The sequence below is a fragment of the Bos indicus genome, chromosome 19 (genome assembly GCF_029378745.1).
Source record: "Bos indicus isolate NIAB-ARS_2022 breed Sahiwal x Tharparkar chromosome 19, NIAB-ARS_B.indTharparkar_mat_pri_1.0, whole genome shotgun sequence".
Lineage (NCBI taxonomy): Eukaryota > Metazoa > Chordata > Mammalia > Artiodactyla > Bovidae > Bos > Bos indicus.
The window spans coordinates 26107618-26131111 of NC_091778.1; the positions used below are offsets into that span (position 1 = coordinate 26107618).

General features: G+C 36.4%; 1 protein-coding gene across 2 annotated transcripts in view; it reads right to left on the reverse strand.

Moving 5' to 3' along the window:
- Positions 1-23494, reverse strand: part of UBE2G1 (ubiquitin conjugating enzyme E2 G1) — an 89284-nt gene that overhangs the window by 42682 nt on the left and 23108 nt on the right. The gene's annotated exons all lie outside the window — the stretch shown is intronic.

Here is a 23494-nt window from a genome sequence, read left to right on the forward strand (position 1 = left end):
CATAGTTAATAATTGTTAAGTATTTATCATTACAGTTTGCCAAAATGACATTTAAATCTAGGCTATCCAACTGGATACACAACCACACTTGACTTTGATTATGTAAAGAGCTTGGTGTTTTGACAAGTAGTGATTAGTGTTTCAACCAGATCAAGTTACTCTGTTTCAAAATAGCTTCAATTCTTATTACATTATGACTCAGCTCTAATAGGCACTGCTTTCTAGCTACATTACTCTTAATCCCATTCCCTCTTAATCCTGGACAAAACAAACTACAAATTTAGTATTTTCAGATTTAGACACTCGAAGATTCCCTACTCTCCCTACACCACCAGGCTCTAGGAAATCCTGTCCTATTGTGTCCCCAGGGCTCCAATTCCCTGCATACACACCCCCAGTGCAGTATTCTTCCTAGTACACCCTGAGAAACACAGTTCTGTTTTCTGACTTCAGCTGACAGAATCACTTGATTGGCCATGCTTTAGTTTAATTGTTTTTAAAACTTTACACAACTATTTCTTCACCGAGGTAGTAGCTACACCTTGCTTTATAACAACCCTTTAAAGCAAACATGTTTTATATTGCATACATCACACACAAAATACACTGTTCTATAGATGTGCCTATACAGTTTAAGAATAAAAAAGACAAACATTAGAAACAGATTGAGAACTTTTAAATTTCAAAAAGAGAGAAACCTATGGACAACTGAATCTTTTCCTCAAACAATCTTAAAGAAGAACAAAGTTCCTGGAGGACTCCTATTTTCTAATTTCAAAACTTATTACAAAGCTGTCATAATCAAAACAGTGCAGTGCTGGCATAAAAACACAAAGAGATCAACAGAATAAAATAAGAGCTCAGGAAAAAAAAACCCTGGCATACATAGTCAAATGATTTTCGCCAAGGGTGTCAAGACCATTCAATGCGGAAAGGGCAGTCTTTCCAACCAATGGTGTTGGGGAAAACTGGATATCCACATGCAGAAAAATGAAACTGGACTCTTTCCACACATCAGATGCAAAAATTAATTCAAAATGAATCACAGACCTAAAGCTAAAACTCTAAAATTCTTAGGAGAAAACACAGAGGGAAATCTTCATGACATTAGATTTGGCAACAAAATTACTTGGATAATAAAACCAAAATGAAAGGGAACACCAACATGTAGTATATACATACACTGGAGTATCAGCCTTAAAAAAAAAGAAATTCTGAAAATATGCTACAATACAGATGAATCTGGAAAAGATCAAGGTGAGACAAGCCAGACACAAAAGGACAGATTATTTGTGATTCTTACAAGGTTTCTGGAGTAGTCAAACTCATAGAGACAGAAAGTAAAATGGTGGTTACTAGGGGCCAGTGGAAGGCCAAGAATGGGTTAAACTATTTAGTGGGTACAGAGTTTTTTCAATTGGAGATGATGAAAAGGTTTTGGAAACAGTGGTGATGGTAACTAAACAGTGTGCATAAACTTAATGCCACTGAACTATACACTTAAAAATGGTTTTAATGATCAATTTTATGTTATGTGCATTTTATCACAACACAAAAACGTCCAAATATACAAATGAGATCAACGTGGAACACCTCAAATAGAAACAGTCATCCTCTTAACCACTTTGTATGACAGATCCCTATGTACACATTGAGGATATCATTGTTCTTAATCACTCTCACATCTTGGATGTGATCCACACTCAATGAAGGAACCATTAACAACCAATCATGGAACCCAAATTTTCTTAATACAGTATTCAGGAGTCACTCCAGCCAAAAAAACACAAGATGAAAGACATCTGCTATCCTTGCCTTAATATGTGGCCTTTGGAAACCAATCTGCCCTTCTTTGCCTTTGTGTGAACCCCTTCTCCCTTGTTTTCTGTGAAGCTTCTCCTCAATGAAGGGCCATTTCAGTCTGCGTGAGGTTCAAGTAAGCCAAAACCCTCATTCTCACTGTTAACAACATATATATGAAAAACAACTCCAAATGGATCACAAAACAGACTTCGTAGGTTTGTGAGGGATATCAAATTGCAAGTCATCATTTTTATGGAGTGGGAACTTGAGGCCTAGACTAGAAAAGTAACGGCTAGTCTGGTTCTCCCAACTGAGAACTAGAACAGGAAGATAAACTAGTCTTCATTTAAATAAAAAAAAAAAAAAAAATAGAAATACTTTTCACAAATTATTTAAATAAATATACACATTGCAACTATTTTATGTTCTTCAAAATACTGATATACTGATTTTTTGTTTTTGGGGCAAAGCACTTTAGTACCTTACACATATCAAAAAGCTCTGATGGGCATAATAAATGCCAAGAGAATTAACAAATATTTAGCTAACAAGAGTACAGTAAAGCTAAAGATTGTGATCTGAATTCAATGCCTTGTACCCAGACTACTGGAGAGAGGGGAAGAGGATGGAACAAGATGAAAGGATGCTTCTTTGCTTCCAATTTCATTCCTCTACGTCACTGGCTCCCCGCCCCAATCACCACCTTCTGCTACAGTTATCTGCTTGAGGTAAAGAATCTGAGTCAACTCTGAAACCAGTAATATATTTACTCAAATTTATAAAGGAAATCTAAGCACCCATGTGAAAAACTAGAATTTAACTAAACTTTTCCAAAACATAAACAAAAAATTATGTGATTGCCACTGGGTGGGCTGCGAAAGTGAAGGTCGCTCAGTCATGTCCGACTCTTTATGACCTTATGGACTATACAGTCCATGGAATTCTCCATGCCTGAATACTGGAGTGGGTAGCAGTTCCCTTCTCCAGGGGATCTTCCCAACTCAGGGATCAAACCCAGGTCTCCCACAGGGCTCTAGTGCCACATTAAAAATGAAAGTGAAGACACCAGTGTAGTAAAATGAGAAATATTTATATTACTAAGTACAGTAACACAGGATTATGAAATATATTAAAAAGGTTGGAAGAAAAAAATACAACAAAACCATAAGTAATAGCTTTTGGGTGAAAAGAGATTGACATTTTCTCTCTTTCTCTCTCCCCAATTAATCCACTGCTCATGAATAGGAATTTCTATAGCTTAAAGAGTCATGAAAATTCAAGGCATTTTTATAATGATTAAGGATTTCAATAATCCCAGAAAATAGGGATTCCTTCAAAAATAGCACTGATCTATCTGCTGTAGTCAATTCATAAACCAAGCTTTCTTTTCCTAATATAACTTTTACTATGAAGTCTGGTCCACTGCCATTTAGGCTTTTTTAAGGGCTTTTTTTTTTTTTTTTTTTTAATTTTGTTTTATAAAATGTTACAACGCTACTTATAAATAGCTTAAAAAGTCAGTAAAGTTCTTTCTGTCTAAAATGAAATTAATTTTTCCCCAAAAAGGACTAAACTATTGCCAGCCTAAGTTCCTAATGGAATTATGCCAAATAGTGACAAATTCCCTGGTAACATTCCATGACTCACTAAAAGAAAGCTTAAGCATTATGCCCTTTGTGGAAAGACTAGTTTAGCCAGATTACCCAAGCACAGAGTTACTAGTACTAATAACATCTCATATATACTGTCCTTTGATGGACAGATTTAATAATTTAACATTTTATAGCACAAGGCAACTGATCATATTTAGAAGCAGCAACAATTTGAAATCTAAATCATGATAGATTTTTCTCAATACAAGCTGAAGGCCAAGTGTTTCTAATCGATTGTTTTCAAAAGTTTCTCCCCCCAACCCCACCCATTTCAGAGCTATCTTCAAATTTTCCAGTCTTGTCTGATTTTAGGAACAGGAAATATTCTAAGTGTCAAAGAAAACACAAAGAAAGCCTAATTAATTGGACAACTGAAAAAGAGCGCCATAAAAATTTACAAAGGCACTGGTAATTCCCCAGTGGTCCAATGGTCAGGACTCCACACTTTTCACTTCCAGGGCCTGGGTTCAATCCCTGGTTGGGGAACTAAGATCCTGCAAGCCACTCAGTGTGGTCAAAAAAAGAAAAAGACAAAGAACTACTCTTACAAACCTTTAAAACAAGCCTCTCCTTCTCTCCCACACATACAATTCAAAACTGTCAAGAAGCATTCAATTTTATTGGAAGTTTTTTAAATAAAAATATTCTTTTTACCCAGCAGAATCAAGCCTTTTTTAGAAGTCTCTAATAGTAACAACACAGCAAAAAATGGAATTTTAATACAGTGATAGTGGGACTATTACCTTCTAGGTGACATTTGTTAAGAACCTCAAAAAGACACAAACTTCCAGTTACAAGATAAACTAAGACCTGGGGTGTAACGCACCACACAGCGACTGCAGCTAGCACTGCTGTGTGCTATACTTCTGACAGATGTAAGACAGTAAGCCCTGAAAGTCCTCGTCACAAGCGGAAAAGAAACTGGAGTAACTGTGCAACATGATGAATGCTATTTTACCGTAGTAAGCATTTCACAACATAGTAAGTCATTATGCTATATACCTTAAACGTACACAGCACTGTATATCTATCCTATCCCAACAAAACAGAAAAAAAAAAAAACCCCAAAAACATTTATCTTCTTTGATTCAGCAATGACCACATCTATATATTTATCCTAAGAGAAATAATAAAAAGACTATGTATAAACATTTATTCATAAGGAAAATCCACAGCAGCATTAGCTATAATTTAAATAATTTGTAACACAAAAATAACCTAAAGTCAAAAATTTGGGGAATCCTACGATATTTACATATGAAAGAATGCTAAATATCAATTTTAAATACTTTGAAAAAGTATTTCCCCACACAGGAAAATATTTATAATTTGTTTTTGAAAAATAAAATATTATTAAGTATATCTCTTAAAAACACATACACTACATATATTTTAAAAAATGAGGCCAAAAAATTTGACCTAAACCTCTACCTCTAGTTTCCAGCTCAAGGTGCCAGCGTGAGCAAGTGTTTATCCTTTCTCCTTCACTTAACTGAATAAACTTCTCTAAAGAAATTTAAAAATAACTTTTTGTTTAGTTTTATAGTAAAAAATATACTTTTTAAAGATATTTTAAAAATACCTAGGTGGATTGCCCATGGTTCTGAAAAGATGGAGAACGGATGGAGGAATGTGAACTGATTAGGCACAGTGGAGGGAGACGAGCAGAATACTCACAGAGGGGGAGCAGCAGCCGAGGAAGGCTAATCTTCTGGGCAGAACCCCAGAGAGGCGCCAGTTCTGTGACCGTCGTACGAGGAAGGTCAGTAGTGAGAAGTGGGACTGAAAACATCTGTCATAGCAAGAAGTCAACAGAGAATGTCTAAAGTTGATAAACCAAAAAATAAACACTATAAGCATATTATTTAGAACATGGAGTTAAGCCCCAGGAAATCTGAACCAGAAAAGTTTCTTTCAAAGTAGTTGCCTCTGGGGGAGTGGGGCTCTTCATTATTAGGCCTTTTGTATCACTGATATTTGATTACTTGATTTTTTAAGCTAAGTGTTGATAGAGTACTGATTTTATGTTTTCATCCTTTTCCATTTTATACTTTGTTCATTTTCCTTTAATATGCAACACCCTACTTCTACTTCCTTCCCACCAAGGCAGAGGCTGTGTCTCATTTAGCAGTGTTTTTCAGCTATAAGTTACACAGTCATGAAACGGATCTAGTGGGACATAAATAACATTTCTTTCTCCTTATAAAAAGGGAAAATAAAATAGGGATATCATTGATGACGTTTTCAGTTCAGTTATAAATGTTTACTTAAGAGCGTTTACCAGGGCACTGTGAGGCGTCTCCTTCGTCTATTCTCAACCCAGCATCCAGAGGGTCCTGTTGAACTGTGAATTCTGATCATGTCACAACTCCAACGGCTTTGAGTTCTGGGTCAGGCTAATGAACAGCCTGCATAACGGCCTAAAAGGTCCTTTAGAATTATCCAACTTTCTACGTTCATTTGGCTAACTGCTCTCCTTGTCTTCCTCGACATTCAAGTCTATCTCCACTTCAAGGCCTTTGTGTTTGCTGTAGCCTCTGGACAATTCCCATCCTCAGCTAATTCAATTACTCAAACGTCATCTAATTTAAATCATAATCCCCACACTCTTATGCTGTATTCCCTATTTTACCCCCTTATTCCTTATTATATTATTATCCCCTTTTATTCTTCATACTTCCTACTTTATTCCATTTTACTTCTCCCAGAGCATACAACTTTCTCTTAAATTTATCTCTCCCATTTCCATGAGAATGCATGCTCTAAAAGAACATGGATTCTTATCTGTTTACTGCTGTAGTCCAGCATCTGTTACAGTTCCTGACATGTAGCAGTTCCTGACATGTAGCAGATCCTCTGTAAATTTGAATGAATAGATTAGTTAAAACATATGTATCATTTTATGAAGATACCACACTATTGGCAATCAAGCACAACAGTCTGGAACCTTTAAGATGTTTTGATAATTTCAATTATAAGGATAAGCTATGATTTAGACTCCGAAGTGGAGAAGGCAATGGCACCCCACTCCAGTACTCTTGCCTGGAAAATCCCATGGGTGGAGGAGCCTGGTAGGCTGCAGTCCATGGGGTCGCTAAGAGTCGGACACGATTGAGCGACTTCACTTTCACTTTTCCCTTTCATGCATTGGAGAAGGAAATGGCAACCCACTCCAGTATTCTTGCCTGGAGAATCCCAGGGACGGGGGAGCCTGGTGGGCTGCCGTCTATGGGGTCGCACAGAGTCGGACACGACTGAAGCGACTTAGCAGCAGCAGCAGACTCTGAAGTAGTAAAGTCATTCACAATACTGAGTATGTTGCTAGCATACTGAGTCATACTGACTGTGCAAGTCCACTGAAATAATTAAAATAACCTTTGTTAACATCAACAGTAACAATGAAAATGCTGGTATCTCAGCTGCAATTTTTTTTAAAAAGGGGTGGGGGGAGAACCTACTCTAAACAACAGACACTTGAAAGTGAACAAGTCTTGTACATTTTCTTAATAAGTCACAGTGACTCATGCTCGAGTAATCACAATTTGCACATATTCCCAATTTTCACTGTTTCCTTCAACCCCAAATGGAGATCAAGGGGCACACTGTTGATCACCTTCACTTCTTCAGAATAAAACAATGAGCAAGTTAGCATTCCCGAAACATTCACGCAGCAGGTCTTCACTGTGGCACATGCAGACGACAGAGCCTGTCAGTCATGATCTCCTTCTTCAGTGAATCTTTTTCTAGTCTACATTACAACTCACTGACGGAAGAAAAACATCTTCAACAGATTTTCAATGATTAATAAGAAAAATCCTCGAACACTTTTCCCTCACACACACAAAAGCACACATGGTAAAACAGATTTCTACTGAGCACAAAAGAAGCTTATCCAACCCCAAAAAGAAACGTCTTTGAGCCTGCAAATGAATAATGCTTTTTCCATATTTCATGCCATTAATAAAGCTCATTTAACAGCATGTCTTGATAAAACAATTTCACTAATCACTTGTTTTTTGTGTTGAGAATAAATTTTGATGTTAGCCGCTTTGCAACTGGTTTTACCCATCCATCTTCTCAAAAAACAATGTGGTTTTACTTACTTTTACCACAAGAAGTAAAGGCTTTTTTAAAGAGGGAAATAAACGAGACAAGTTGCAAGGGTAGCTCACAGACATAAATAAAACTGAATCAAGTACACAAGCCACTGGCACAATGAAAACTCCGTCGTATAAAGGAAGTAGCAGACCTGATATTGATAAAAACAAATTTATGAAATGAAAGATAATCTCAAGAAAATTTCCTAGAACACAGCAGAAGAGAACAAAGGAAGCATTTAGAAAAATAATACAAAAGACAGGAAATGAAGGTGCACAATGATAAAACTGATGTCCTTTGAGGAAAGAAAAATAAAAATGAAAGCATATTACAAAATATATATGAAAATATTCCTGAGTCACAGATTGAAATGGCTTACCATGTAACAGGAAAATGTAATAGAGAATCACACCAAGACCGAGATATATCCTGATGAAGTTACTGAACTTCAAGGATAAAGAAAGAATTCTACCAATACCCAGGCAGAAGTAGGTCACCTACAAAGGGAAAAAAAAAGTCAGGCTGGCCCCAGACTTCTCTAGAGTAATCCGAGATGCCAGAAGATAATGGAGTAATGTCTACTGGGTATTAAGGGGAAGGTAACATAGCTCAAAAATTCTATAACCAGCCAAAATATAACTCCATTTGTGAAAGCCACCAACATTTTTAAACATACAAGAATCCTGAGAATAGAGCATTTAAACAACCATTCCTCAAACAGAAAAGGCTATTTGATAAACATAATAAATTTAAGTATATTAAAGCTACAGCTTTATAATAGCCACAGAACTATAAACTACCATATTTCATCTAGCCTAAGATGTACTTTATTTTTTCACATTTTAGAATATCTGAAATCAGCATGCATATTACAATCAATGTCATGTCACAGTTTCTTTGACAGAGTTTAACCATGTTAATGGTTGTCTAAATAAGGCATCCTACAATCAACAGTACCTCAGACATAATAAAATACAGTATATAACTGCCAAAATGAGAGAGAGGAAAGAAAAGAAGCCATGTAGTTTAAGGAAGAAAAAAGAAAACTAAACAAAAAGATAGGCAATGAACAATATTAAAGAAGCAAAACCAAACATACAACAATTAAAGTAAATGATTAAAAGCATCTCAGATTGGGTCTTAAAAAACAAACCTTTCTTTATCCAACTACATGAAGTCTACATGAGACAAATCTAAAACAAGAACTTGGAGAGGTTAACATTAAAAGGTTAGACAGAAGTATAACAGACAAGTATAAACACTCATCAACTGGATTCAAAGTAGAACATTAAGGTAGCAAAAATGGTCATTTTTCAGAATGCTCAAGATTACAATCTATAAAGAAGACATAAAACTATATACACCAAACCTTCTCTCTCTCATTCCCAACATCATATACACATATACATGGATACATAGTAGAAGGCAATCACCATTTCAGTTCTTAAAAATCAAACAGATTAAACAGGTGAACATATGATGTGATCAAATTCCTATGTAACAGTTTATAAAAACTGATCATCTAATTAGACCGTAACATGTAAAAATTTACAAAGGTAGAAACAATAGAGACCATGAAATCTGAAAATGAAGCAAATTGTCAAGTCTCTTCCACTAAGGGGAAGAGACTTGACCATTTATGTACTGTCTCTCCCTAAACTACTCCATTCAAAGATGGATATTAAAATTAATACAGATTATCTAATAACAATTATAAAAACTACCTATATTACAAAAAAAACCTTTGATACACAAAGCTATACTCAAGAGGAAGATCCACAGACTAAATAAATCCTATCAACCGATGAAGAATTAAAATTAAATAATAAGCATTCAAGGTTAGAAAGTAAATAGAACTAAAAAAAAAAAAAGAACAGAGAGAAGGAAAGGAGGAGGATAACTAGGAGTTTGGGAGTTAGTAGATGAAACCAGTTTCGTATAGAATGTATGAATAACAGGATGCTATTGTATAGAACCGTAGTGGCTCAGTGATAAAGAATCTGCTTGCAGTGCAGGAGACCTGGGTCCGATCTCTGGGTGGGGAAGATCCCCTGGGGAAGGGAATGGCAACCCACTTCAGTATTCTTGCCTGGGAAATCCCATGGAGCCTGGTGGGCTACACCCCATGGGGTTGCAAAGAGTGGGACACGACTGCCATTATGGGATAAATCATAATGGAAAAGAACATAAACAAAAATGTCTGTGTGTGTGTATAACTGAGTCACTTTGCTGTACAGCAGAAAGTACTGTATATCAATTATACTTCAATTTTAAAAAGCAGAAGTAATTAAAGAAATTTATAAGTTACTCAATTAGAAAACAGAAGCTAGTAAGTTTAACTCTAAAACCTAGGAACTGCATTTTGAAGGGAAGAAAAATTCCAAACTAACCATTAGCTAGACTAAAAAAACAAATATATAAAATTAAAACTGAAAAAGGAATAAAATGATAGAGGAAACCAAAAGAAGCTTCCAGTAAATTTTTAAGTTACTAAATGTTAAAATGTAGATAAAATAAATGGTTTTCTTGGAAAATACAAATTGTCAATTGGAATCAAGTAGAATTAGAAAGTAAATACCTCAATAACCTTCAAAGAACTGAGTAAGTTATCTCTCCAACCATTCTACCAGTACTAGACATGTTCACTGTAAAAATGTGAAAGGTAATTCCTTTATTAAAGTATATCCAGAAACTCTGGGAGTTGGTGATGGACAGGGAGGCCTGGAGTGCTGCAGTCCATGGGGTCACAAAGAGTCAGACACGACTGAACGACTGAACTGAACTGATTCAGAAACAAAAGTTTTCTACATTTCATGGAACCAATTGTGCACAGACAGCACAAAGGATACTCTGACAAAAATTCTGAACAGCAAACACTAACATAGTATTTACTATATCCTAAACACTGGTCTCTGATGGGCAATTACATAAATCAACTCATTTACTCTCAAAGCAATCTGATGAGCTGGAGAACCAAATATTTAACAGCAGGTCCAGAACAGTCACTAACCCATCAGAAGCATGCCAGACCTTGGCTATGTAGGAATCCTCCTAGAGCCCCTCTTTTTTGCCACACAGTACCCTGTTAGTTGGCCAGATCACAGGCAGGAAGGGTAACAGCCACGGAAGGGACCAAGTAGTTTAAACACCTGTGCATCCATCACATTAGTACTAGTGCCTACTGAGTGATTATAATTACCTGCCTATGAGCTGAGAAGTATTTGTTATCTCCACTTTACAGCTGAGGAAACAGACCCAGATTAGTTAGATAAAAGAGAGGCTAGGGCACGTAACTTGTATGCTATACAGCCTTTCTAAAATAAAATACTAGTAAATACAAGAAGCAACAGTTAGAACCCTATATGGAACAACTGATTGGTTCAAGATTGAGAAAAGATTGTAATAGGGCTGTCAGCTGTTACTCAGTTTAACCTATATGCTGAGCACATCATGAGAAATACTGGGCTGGGTTAAGTTACAAGCTGAAATCAAGATAGGTGGGAGAAACATCTACAACTTCAGATATGCAGATGATACACTCGAATGGCAGAAAGCAAAGAGGAACTAGAGGGCCTTTTGATGAGGGTGATGAGTAGAGATAAAGAACTGGCTTAAGACTAAATATTAAAAAACTAAGATCATGGCATCCGCCCCCTTCCCCATTACTGCATGGCAAACAGAAAGGGAAGAAAAGGTGGAAGTAGTGACAGATTTCCTCATCTTGGGCTCCAAAATCACTGCGGATGGTGACTGCAGCCACAAAGTCAGGAGACAACTGCCTCTTGGCAGGAAAGCTTTGACAAACCTAGACAGTGTTGAAAAGCAGAAACAGTACTCTGCCGACGAAGGTCCGTATAGTCAAGGCTATGGTCTTTCCAGTGGTCACGTCTCCCAGTGGTTTTGAGACCTGGACCATAAAAAAGTCAGAGCACCAAAGAACTGATGCCTTCCAACTGTGGTGCTGGAGAAGGCTCCTGAAAGTCTCTTGGACAGCAAGGAGATCAAACCAGTCAATCTTAAAGGAGATCAACCCTGAATATTCACTAGAAGACTGATGATGAAGCTGAAGTTCCAGTATTTTGGTCATCTGATGCAAACAGACGACTCACTGGAAAAGTCCCCAACACTGGGAAAGACTGAGGGCAGAAGGAGAAGAGGGCATCAGAGGATGAGATGGCTGGATGGCATCACTGATGCAATGAACATGAACTTAGGCAAACTCTGGGAGATAACCAGGGACAGAACGTGCTGCAGTCCATGGGGTCACAGAGAGTCAGACACAACTGGGTGACAAAACAACAGAACAAATACAATCCAACAATGAACTTAAAGGGTGTGTCACTCTTCCACAAATACAACAGAGGCTCAATCTTTTGAGCTAACATCACATTGAGATCAAGTGAGAAAGGGCATTCATTTTTATTGTTGACATTTTTTCATAAAATGACAATACAGAGAGTTCCCTGGCAGTCCACTGGTGAAGACTTGGTGCTTCCACTGCAAAGGGTGCAAGTTCAATCCCTGGTCAAGGAACTAAGATCCTGCATGCCTCAAGGCAAGGCCAAAAAAGTTTTAAAAATAAAAGAAATGCAGCTATTTTTTTAAAAGTGCAATATACACTCCCAATTAAAAGGAAAGAGAATCCCAATAAAATAGAGGTGGATATAGTACCAATATTTTGAAGAAAGACATACCATATAATACACATGAAGTTGTATATTATGATAAAGATTTTACATACACACATAATACATTAAGCCTGTAAGGCAAAAATTAGAAGTAGTCTCACTTAAGTCTAGTAACAAAACAAGGATGCTTGCCATGACAGCTATTATGAAAGTAATTGAAGATGAGTAATAATAAAATTCATTAAAAAAAAAATCACTCATTTTTTTTGAGGAAAGAAAAATAAAAATGAAAGCATATAACATTTATATTTTTAAAAAGCTATTATTAATAAATAATAGTAAAACATTTAGCAAAGTTTTAGAAAAATTAAGCAATGTATTCAGGTTCAAAAATATATTTAAAGAGGAGATTTGAATATGATTATTGTATAGCTAGGAAAACTAACAAAACCAAATGAAAAACTAAACAAAGAGGGCAATTACAAAATTAAATAAATAACAGCTTTCTTATACATGTATAAATATAAACTAATTTTAAAACGTGGAAAAATAATCCTGTACCCATAAGCAACTCAAGTCTAACAGAAAAATGTTGAGCTAGTCTTAAAAATAAATAAAATGCCCACTGAAAGCTGGGATTACATGGGAAGCCAGATTTTTGTTCTTGTCCAACCACCCTTAATCAATCTATAAATTCAATGCAATGCACTCAATCAAAACTGCAAAGTACTGAAGGGCAGGATGAGGGACAGTGGTGAGTAAAACCTGACAAAATGACTCTAGAGCAAAAAGATGCCAGTGTTTTTTCACTTAATATCAAAATACCAGCATTAATATTTGCATTTTAAACTGTTCAGAACTTTTAACAAGTTTGTAGAATTTGTAAAAATAATCATCTCAATACAAAAGTGTTAACTGTGAAATATCAAGAAAATGTACTTTCACTAAAGTATATGTTAAATATACAACCATTATTAACTGATAAAATTAATATAAGCTATTGAAAACTAAAACACTAAAATTTTACTTAAAATACACACAAAAAGAAAAATATTTTTAAGTTTGGGCTAAAAAAATACAGCTATAAAATCATCTGAATTGTAGAAAAATTTTTCTAGCTGCTAAAACTATTCTAACTGCAATTCTGAATAATCCCATCTCTTATTCAGAAAGGCTGAGCTGCAGTCTTGTGTCAGAGTGAGCCTGCTACAGTAAGAGTCAGATCATTTCTCTCCCCTGCTGAAAACCCTTCTCAGCTCTCCACCTCACTTAGAGCAGAGGCCCATGTCCTTATAATAGCCCACATCCTCCCCTTTAGCTGTCTGACTGCATCTCCTACTTTTCTTCCCACTGTTCACCTTACTCTTCCAACATCAACAAGTCTATCATCCCATTAACATAAGTTTCAGAAAGAGATAACATAGAAAACACAAAGGAGGCTCATTTGTTTTTAAGAAATCTAAGAAATACTATTCCAAGAAAATTTGACTTTTTCTGTCTTGTTGCAATTTTTAACAAAACTAATTTTAATTTTAAAAACTAAGAACATGAATTGGCCACAGTATTTTTCTCACTGCTTACAGTTTTTTTCTTCACTTCTATATTCCTATGCTTTTCAAGCATACTCTTTCATAATTAAAAAAAAGTAACTTCTTTAAATGGTTACCATAGCTTTCTGCTTCACCCTCTCAACCCTTTTCCACTTCCTACCCACCTCACCCACAAACTTGCAAAGGATTCAGTGGTGGATTAAAAGAAAGAAGAACGGGGGAAAAACTGCTCTGAGACATTTACTTGGATTTAATTTTAACCTGAACTATTTATAGGACTACTATTTCCTATCTAATACACTACCAACTCTTTCCTATCATTATTATATGTTCTGTTACCTAAAATATTCTCATCAACATTTCTATCTTCCATTTTCAAGAGCCATTACCTAATGCTACTTCCTCCATGAACTCTTTTTAACTGAAGGTACCCTCTTCCTCTTATAAAAACCTAGAGCACAATAACTTTTTCTTATGGTATATTACTTCCTTGATATGGTTTTATTGACTACAAGGTCCATGTCTAAATATTTATTTTATATCTTAGAATACTGTCCAATGTTGAACATTCAGTTAGCAAATGATGGATGCTCAAAGCATAATTTTATGTTTTTATACTTTATAATTTTATAAATACAAAAATAATTTAGGTACAAAGGTGTTTCAAACAGTAAATTTTAAATTCTTACCAATTACTGGCTCTTGATTTAAATCTTTAACTTCCTTTAACTTCCTCTCTTTGCCAGATCAGTTAAAAGCCTTCTAAAAGTTTTTACATTCTAGGTCTTGTCTTTCCCAATCTATGTATCGTAGCTCTATTACTTGTTACACAACAATCTGGTCAGAATCTGGGGTTCTATATGCCAAGATCTGTTTCTCCATCACAGAAACCCTGCCTCTAAAAAGCAGCTCTGGGTTCACTGATCAGACTTCCTTATCTCCTTTTTTAACCTTTCACCCCCATATCACTCTAAAATGATACTGATGTACTTGTCTGTTTTAAGCATACTCCGTCTCATTTTCAAAATATTAACATAATTAAAGCCAGGTGAGAGTCTGAGTAGATTTCCCAAGCATCTCCAGGATCCAGTTCTCCCTCTAATATTCCTAGATTATCTGCCCCAGCTTTACGATCAGTCCTAAAATTGTGATTACAATTTATATAAATATATATTATTTCTCTGTAACTTCTAACCAAAATATAAAAAGGATTTTTCTATTTGACAGTTTTGATAAAGGGACTTTTACCCACATATTAAAGAAAGCGTACCACTTTCAAAACTATAACATAAAATTACAATGTTTCTGATTAGAACTATGAAAATTCTGTCTTTCTGGGATGTGCTTTAAATTAATATTCTGTGTGAGTAGCACCTCTAGTGGCCAGCATCTTTGCAAAGAAACGACAGCATAACCAGAAATTATTGAACTGATCCATCTAGCTCAAATGAACAGCCAGAATTTTCGGAATTAGGGTTTGCACCTAACCCCAACACTTAGGTGTTTATAACTTCCCTAAGTTAGGGTTTGGAACTTCCCTAAGTTAGGGTTTGGAACCCTAAGCACCCTAAAGGTGCTGCCCAGTTTGGAAGCCTTAGCTAGGAGCATGGGCAGCCAGCTCATCAGAGTAACACAAGAGAAGGTGGAGTAATGAGTCCATGGGAAGATATTCAGGAAGAGGGTGGATTTGTACACAATGTGGAAAATTTTAGTACTTATCTCATAGGATAAGTACTAACCCCAACCCAACTTCCAGAATTAGGGTTTGCACCTAACCCCAACATCTTTGCCCCTAAATTATTTTTGTATTTATAAAATTATAAAGTATAAAAACATAAAATTATGTTTTGAGCATCCATCATTTGCTAACTGAATGTTCAACATTGGACAACAATATTCTAAGATATAAAATAAATATTTAGAGATGGACCCTATAGACATGGTCCCTCTTAAACACAAGAGATTTAAATTAACTGGTCAAGTAAATAACCCTGTGACTTTATAAACAAATATTACAACCTTAACAATTTCACACACTAGTTTACAGTTACCTGTACAAGTGATGATACTAGTCAACAATTATCAAGTACTTTGCTATGTTCTATAATCATCCCTTTACAAGTATTAACCTACTGAATACTCACAAAAATCCTATGAGATAAGTACTAAAATTTTCCACATTGTATACAAACCCACCCTCTTCCCGGAATATCTTCCCATGGACTCATTACTCCACCGTCTCTGGTGTTAACTCTGATGAGCTAGCTGCTCATCCTCCTAGCTAAGGCTTCCAAACTGGGCAGTAATTAGATCCCATCTAATTTCCCCGACTCAGACATTGCTGAAGAAATTCCTAACCTCTCCTGTGTCATCAGTTCTTCCCTCTACTGAATTCAATCCCATCAACATACATGCAATCATTTCCAAGCTTTACAAACACACAAAAAAAAGCCCACGCTTGCTCCAGTTACTGTCCCATTTCTCTGCTCCCCCAGTTTAGGAACACAACTTTTAGGCGTTATCTGCACTCCTGGTCTCCAGTTCCTCCCCTTCTGTTCACTCAAGTTCACACCCGTTTGGCTTTTGCCCCACCACTGGCACTGAAACTGTCCTTTGCAAAGTCTCCACTCACCTCTACTAGTCATTTATCAAGCCTTTTCTCACTTGATCTCCTACTTGACACAGCTGATCTTCCTCCTTCCTAAAATGTCTTAACTTGGCTTATAAGGCCACCATATTTTGGTTTTCCACTTACCTCCCTGACCACTCTCCCTCACTCTCCTTCCCTAGTTTCTGATAATTTCTCTGACTTTTTAGTGCTGGTGTGCCCCAAAACTTGGTCCTTAATCCCCTTCTCTTACTGACCCTATCCAAGTTTCATGGTTTGTACACAATCTACACACCAACGGTTCCCCAGTTTATGTCTCTAAGCCATACACTTTACTGAAAGTGAAAGTCGCTCAGTTGTGTCTGACTCTTTGCGACCCCATGGATTATACAGTCCATGGAATTCTCCAGGCCAGAATACTAGAGCGGGTAACCTTTCCCTTCTCCAAGGGATCTTCCCAACCCTGGGATTGAACCCAGGTCTCCTGCATTGCAGGAGGATTCTTTACCAGCTGAGCCACACTCTTCACTGAATTCCTGATCATATATGATAAACTGATCATATATGATGTCTATATGGCTTCTTTCAGTTCAGTTCACTTCAGTCGCTCAGTCGTGTCCAACTCTTTGCGACCCCATGAATTGCAGCACGCCCGGCCTCCCTGTCCATCACCAACTCCTGGAGTTCACCCAGACTCACGTCCATGGAGTCAGTGATGCCATCCAGCCATCTCATCCTCTGTCTTCCCCTTCTCCTCCTGCCCCCAATCCCTCCCAGCATCAGAGTCTTTTCCAATGAGTCAACTCTTCGCATGAGGTGGCCAAAGTACTGGAGTTTCAGCTTTAACATCATTCCCTCCAGAGAACACCCAGGACTGATCTCCTTTAGAATGCACTGGTTGGAGCTCCTTGCAGTCCCAGGGACTCTCAAGAGTCTTCTCCAAAACCACAGTTCAAAAGCATCAGTTCTTCGGCACTCAGATTTCTTCACAGTCCAACTCTCACATCCACACATGACTACTGGAAAAACCACAGCCTTGCCTAGACAAACCTCTGTTGGCAAAGTAATGTCTCTGCTTTTGAATATGCTATCTAGGTTGGCCATAAGTTTCCTTCCAAGGGGTAAGCGTCTTTTAATTTCATGGCTGCAGTCACCATCTAAAGTGATTTAATGTCAAATTGCGCTTGTGCTGACTCTTTGTGATCCCACAGACTGTAGTCTGCCAGGCTCCTCTGTTCATGGGATTCTCCAGGGAAGAATAACTGGAGTGGGTTGCCATGCCCTCCTCCAGGGGATCTTCCCAACCCAGGGGTGGAACCTGAGTCTCTTTTGGCTCCTGCATTGACAGACAGATTCTTTTACCACTGAGCCACCTTGGAAACCAATCTTGTCAAATGAAATCTAAACCTTCCAAATCAGCTAAGAAAACACAAATAAATAAAAAGCAATGAAGAAAACAATCCAGCACAGTCAGGAATGGACAAAAAAGAGATGAAAAGAGACACAGAGTAGAGAGGGAGGAGCAAGAAAGATCATATGGACAGAAAGGAAAAGAAGGTGGGAAAATAAATTCAAATATATTAAGTTATTACTATAAATTTAAATGGTTTAAACATAATTCTAAAATACAAACTCATTAAATTTTTAAAATTAGACATTCTACATTCCAGTTATATGCCGAAAATGACACGAAAGATGGTACGTAAATATGCAAACAATTTAAATATTCATCAATATAAAGATGTCAATTGTCACTCATATGCAGAAATACTCTACAGTAGTTAAATAAGGTCTATAAGTATTAAGATAGACTAAAAGTTATATTAAATAAAAAAGCGACTTGTAAAAGATACTGATAAAATATATAGTGTAAACTATATGATACTTGTAGTATCTTAAAACTCACAAAATACTAAGTAAAATTTTATTTATACATGCATATAAAGTTATAAACACACAGATACATATTAGCTTCAAAAATGATTAGCTCAAGAGGAGAAGAGAAAGTAGAGAATGGAACTGAGGAGTGATTTTTGTAAATTACTACAAATTTTACTTAAAAATATCAGAAGCAAATACAACAAAATGTTATTATTTGCTATTTTAGAATGTGGGTACATTACTGTTTGCCACAGCAGTTTTCTGGTATACTCAAAATAATTCATAATTTTAAAATAGGAAAGGAGAAATAGGTAAGTAAACATGTTATTAGATAAACAAATACCTATTTTTGAAAATCAGCAGGGAAATAAACCACCTTAATAAGATAAAATAATGAAAATATCAATATATATGGCAAATAGTGAGTTATTGAACACTTACTAGGAAAACTAATTGTAACAAAAATATTGTCACATATGTTTGTCACATTAGTTTCAGATGTATTAGAAAAGTTAAATGCAAAATAGGATTTAAAAAATAAGCAAATAATTTTTAAAAATTTTCTGGGTCAAAAATAAAGCAACTTTCAGTCAATATAAGTCATCTTACTCCCCTAAACCTAACTTTTACTTTTGCACTTCAGGCAGACCAGCAGCTTAACCCTCAGGAACCATTCAGGGAAACGAAAGCACATGCTGCTCATACCTTCTATGAAAGGTGAACCTGGTTTAAAATTGGGGTACAAACTAGTACAGATTTTATGATGGGCTGAGGTTCCCTGAAGGAAAGATAAAGGAACCCCAATCAAAATCGGTACATTCAGAACTGAGCCCCTTGTAATCCCTCCATCTTGTCCTGCAGTCTTTTCCACTGCAGTTAATAACAACTCCATTCTTTCAGCTGCTAGGCTAAAAACTGAAGTCATCCTGGATACTTTCTCTCTCTCTCTCTCTCTCTCTCTCTCTCTCTCACACACACACACACACACACACACACACACCCCACTCCACCTAAAATCTAGCTCATCATAAATCCTGACCACTCTATTTAGCAAATACATCCCCAAACTCAACAATTTATCATCTCCATTGCCACCATCCTGGTCCAAGGGAATGTCCTATCTCTTCTGATTTACTGCTCAAGTCTCATGACTTTCTGTCCTTGTCTCCCTGCGGTCTATATAGTAAGCATCACAAGTCAAGTGTGATCCTGTTAAAATGTATATCCAATCATGTAAACTCTTATGCTGAAAACCTTGTAATGGTCTGTCTCAGCATAAAACCCAAAGTCCTTACCTATAAAGACCGTACTGCCAACCCCATCTTGCTGTCTACTGACAAACCAGGCCCCTCCTCCCACCTCAGAGCCTCTCTGCCTGGGAAGCCTGGCCTCCAAGACACCAGTGCTCCACCCTCAACTTTCCATCTTCTTTCCCCACTTTATTTCCTCTTCAGGGTACTTATTATTTAACACACCACATTTTAACTTAATCATCCAGTTGATTACCTGTCTTCCCATACTAAATGTTAAACTCTGTGCCAGCAAGATTTTTATGTTCTGTTCTTTAAAGTACTATAATGCTTACAAAAGCAAGCACTCAAATATTTGCTAAATGACTATAGAATTAAATTTAGACATTAAATTTGATATGTCAGCACTTTGAGTTGAACGTGCTATGTGAGATAGCTTTCACATGATTCAACCACTTAAAAGTGATAAAACTTTAAAACAAGGCCAAGTCCTCTTTTCCTATATAAGAGAGTAAGATTTCACTATACTCTTCTTCAACCTTTTTTTTCAAGAAGGGGAAAAAGCACATATTACTGGTAAATTTCTTTCATTTCAACAGATATAAACTCTAGAGACTAAAGCTCTAGGGATGTCTCTGGAAAAAAATAGCAATGACTATCAGCCAAAAGAAAAAACTGAGGCAAACAAATATGCCGGTGCTCCTGCTGGTTTCTAAAACAGTACTACGTCCTTCATTTACTGAAGGCAGAGCCAAGGTTATCCTTGATAGTAAAGCATGTTAACGAGGAATAAACAGTAGTCAAAGAGTACCTAGTTATTGCTATTAACACTGAGCACACAACAACACAGTCTGTACTTCAAATAATCTCCAAACAAGAAGCCCAATCAATAACCACACAGCTTTCACTGCCAGGGCCCGAGTTCGATCCCTGGTGGGGAAACTAAGGATCCCACAAGCTGTGCAGCATGCTCCCCCCAGATCTTTTCAAACCAAGCCCCAAGCAGATTCAATGTCTTGAAAACATATAAATGTTGCCCAATTTGAATTTTAACAGTACCACTTCACTTTCAGTTTATAATGAAAATGAAGATTAAATTTGATTTGCAAGACTTCTTTCAAATTCAATAACACTGGAGTGGGTTGCCATTTCCTTCTCCAATGCATGAAAGTGAAAAGTGAAAGTGAAGTCACTCAGTTGTCTCCGACTCCTAGTGACCCCATGGACTGCAGCCTACCAGGCTCCTCCGTCCATGGGATTTTCCAGGCAAGAGTACTGGAGTGGGTTGCTTCTTACCTGGAGAATCCCAGGGACAGGAGCCTGGTGGGCTGCCGTCTCTGGGGTCGCACAGAGTCGGACACGACTGAAGTGACTTAGCAGTAGCAGTAGCACTGGCTTATTTCCAACAGTGTAAATATTTCATATGTATTACTTTCATTGATCACTTTAAAAAAGTTTAAAAACTAAACATAAAGAAAGTTAAAAAAAGAAAATAAAGCTTCAATAATACTATAAAAAATTACTTCTAGAAATTACTTATCAGGCATAAAGCTAGCCATTGAATTTATTATTCAGTTATCTTTATTCACAGTACCAAGAGACATACAGTACAGAATTGCTTTTACCGAAAAAAACTTCAATAAATGTTTACTGACTTACTAAGACTTGTTTACTCGTCTAATAGTCACCTATTACACAATTCTCATCTTACAAGAGAAGATCTCTTGTTGATCTTCAGAGCATGAAATCAGAGACAGCTTCAGTACGCAGATCCACAAGTAAAAATAGAACAAATTCCACAGCCTCTAATTGAGAAGAGGGAGGAAGAACACAGCCATCCTTATTTAAGTAAACAACCTATGGCTCTATTCAAAATCATAAAATAGATATTTCCCATAATTTGAAATAGAAGTACTGAATAATTCAAGACTGCACTTTTCAAACTATTTTCACATTATGATTACTAATAGGATGCTCATATCTGCTACTGAGGTTTCAATAATACAGTATTCAGAACTTCTTTATAACTTACCACTTTATTCTCTTTATAAAAATGAATATAAAATACAAGTAGCTTTTACTGCCATAACTGTGAAGACCAATTTTAGTTCTCATCTTAGGTGTATTTTCTACCTACTGAAAAGTCTTTAGGTGTAAATTATTCTTTACACTAATCCAATGAACATCAAATATTAATGCAAGTCAACAGTATGAACATTACACCCAGACCTCAACTGAAATAATCCTAAGTATATGGAGTAGACAGCCAACAAACTCAGTTTTCATGGTCCTTCAAAGTAGGTAAGATACTGTGGTTTCATCTTAACTCATACTTTAAATAAGAATTTAGAAAGGAGGTACAGAGAAAATGAAGAAAGATGCCTGAGAAAAAGATACTAAAGAGGAAGAAATACAACTGTAGAAATTTGAGAAAAGGACTACTTAGCTCTTCTAAAATTGAGTTTAACCTTCTAGCAATTCCTTAACATCCCTACCAAAGATTTAAACTTAGCAGCTACTTGAACAATGCCATCCATTCAAGGTATACTATATGTCAAGCAAAGTACTGTTATGTGCTGGTAATATAATGCAGTAGTCATTAACGCTATTGTCAAATACTTCTGGTTCTCTTCCCATGCAGGCACACAATTAACATACCTTTCTTGGCCCCCTTGTGGTTGAGAGGACCCGTGTGTCTAGAATTGGTTGGTCAATGACTTCTAACTGAAGTGCCTCCATTCACTTCTGGCCAGAGCATTTAACTGCTAATTGAACAAAACCTCCAGAAAAACACCACCTCTCTGGCAATGTTTGAGATGGTAGCTACACTACTACTGAGTAATCTCAACAAGCAGAGACCTCTGGCAACCTGAGCCAATAAGGAATAAACATTTGTGTTTGAAGCCACTGCGATTTTCAAGTCTGTGTGTGTTTTTTAACCACAGCACAACCTAATTTATTGACTAACACAAAAAGTGATCAATAGAAGTCTTTTTCTTTCAAGCTACTTATCGCTAAGCTAAGTCTCCCTAACTTCACCCTGAAAAAGCTTTTTTCTTTTTTTTAAAGACAAATACAATTATTATTTTAGCAAATTTTCCGCCCAACTATAGAAAACTTTCTAAGTCCTGATTTTATCAATGAACCTAATGGTTATTCAATTCCTTTGATTCCTACGAACTTAATATATTGATGTCTTCATTCAAGTGATTATTTTTTGGAGTTGGATCAATTAAGAACCCTGATGCAAACTAGTAGACTGTCCATCATGGTTCTTGTGAATCAATCAAACATCACTACAATTATAACTGTTCAACTATATAAGCATCCAGTCTTCCATATGGTTACCATGGTTGTCGGCAGCTTAACAGAATCACTACAAAAAATTATACGTGACTGAGGAGAGAAGGACAGGAATAGGGATTAAGAAATAGGATACTAATAGCAGACTGACATTTAATAATCATACATGGAGGCAAAAGCAAACGTGTACCTAATAATCATCAAGTACAAAATGATAAGTGCTTTAAGGACAAAGAAAATACTAAGTAGAGAAGGTAAAAGTTCACTAAAAATACTCAGACCCTACTTGAGACATATGCTCAATGCCAACAACCCAGTGCAACTTATTATGGCAAGGGACAGGGATTTCTAAAAAACAAAAACATCTGAACTGGTCCTTTACCTTAAAGGATGAGTTTATTTTACTAAGCAAAGATGGGGAAAAGATAGGAACACCCCCAAATAAAATGTATGTTTGTTATATAGAGAAACAAATAGGACAGAAAAAACATTTTTCCAAAGGGAAGCTGCTAAATCAGAATGTTTAGGGTTTGTTCTTAATATTCTGTCTTGCCCTCAAGAATAAAGTGCTTTACAAAGAAACATAGAACACATAAATGAGAAATAGATGAGAAAAAGGGAAACATAGGAACATTAAGTGAAATCAGAAATAAGAGTAATATAAAAAATGCATTAAAAATACGTATCACAGTCCTCTACATTCACAGGGTTAATAGCCTAC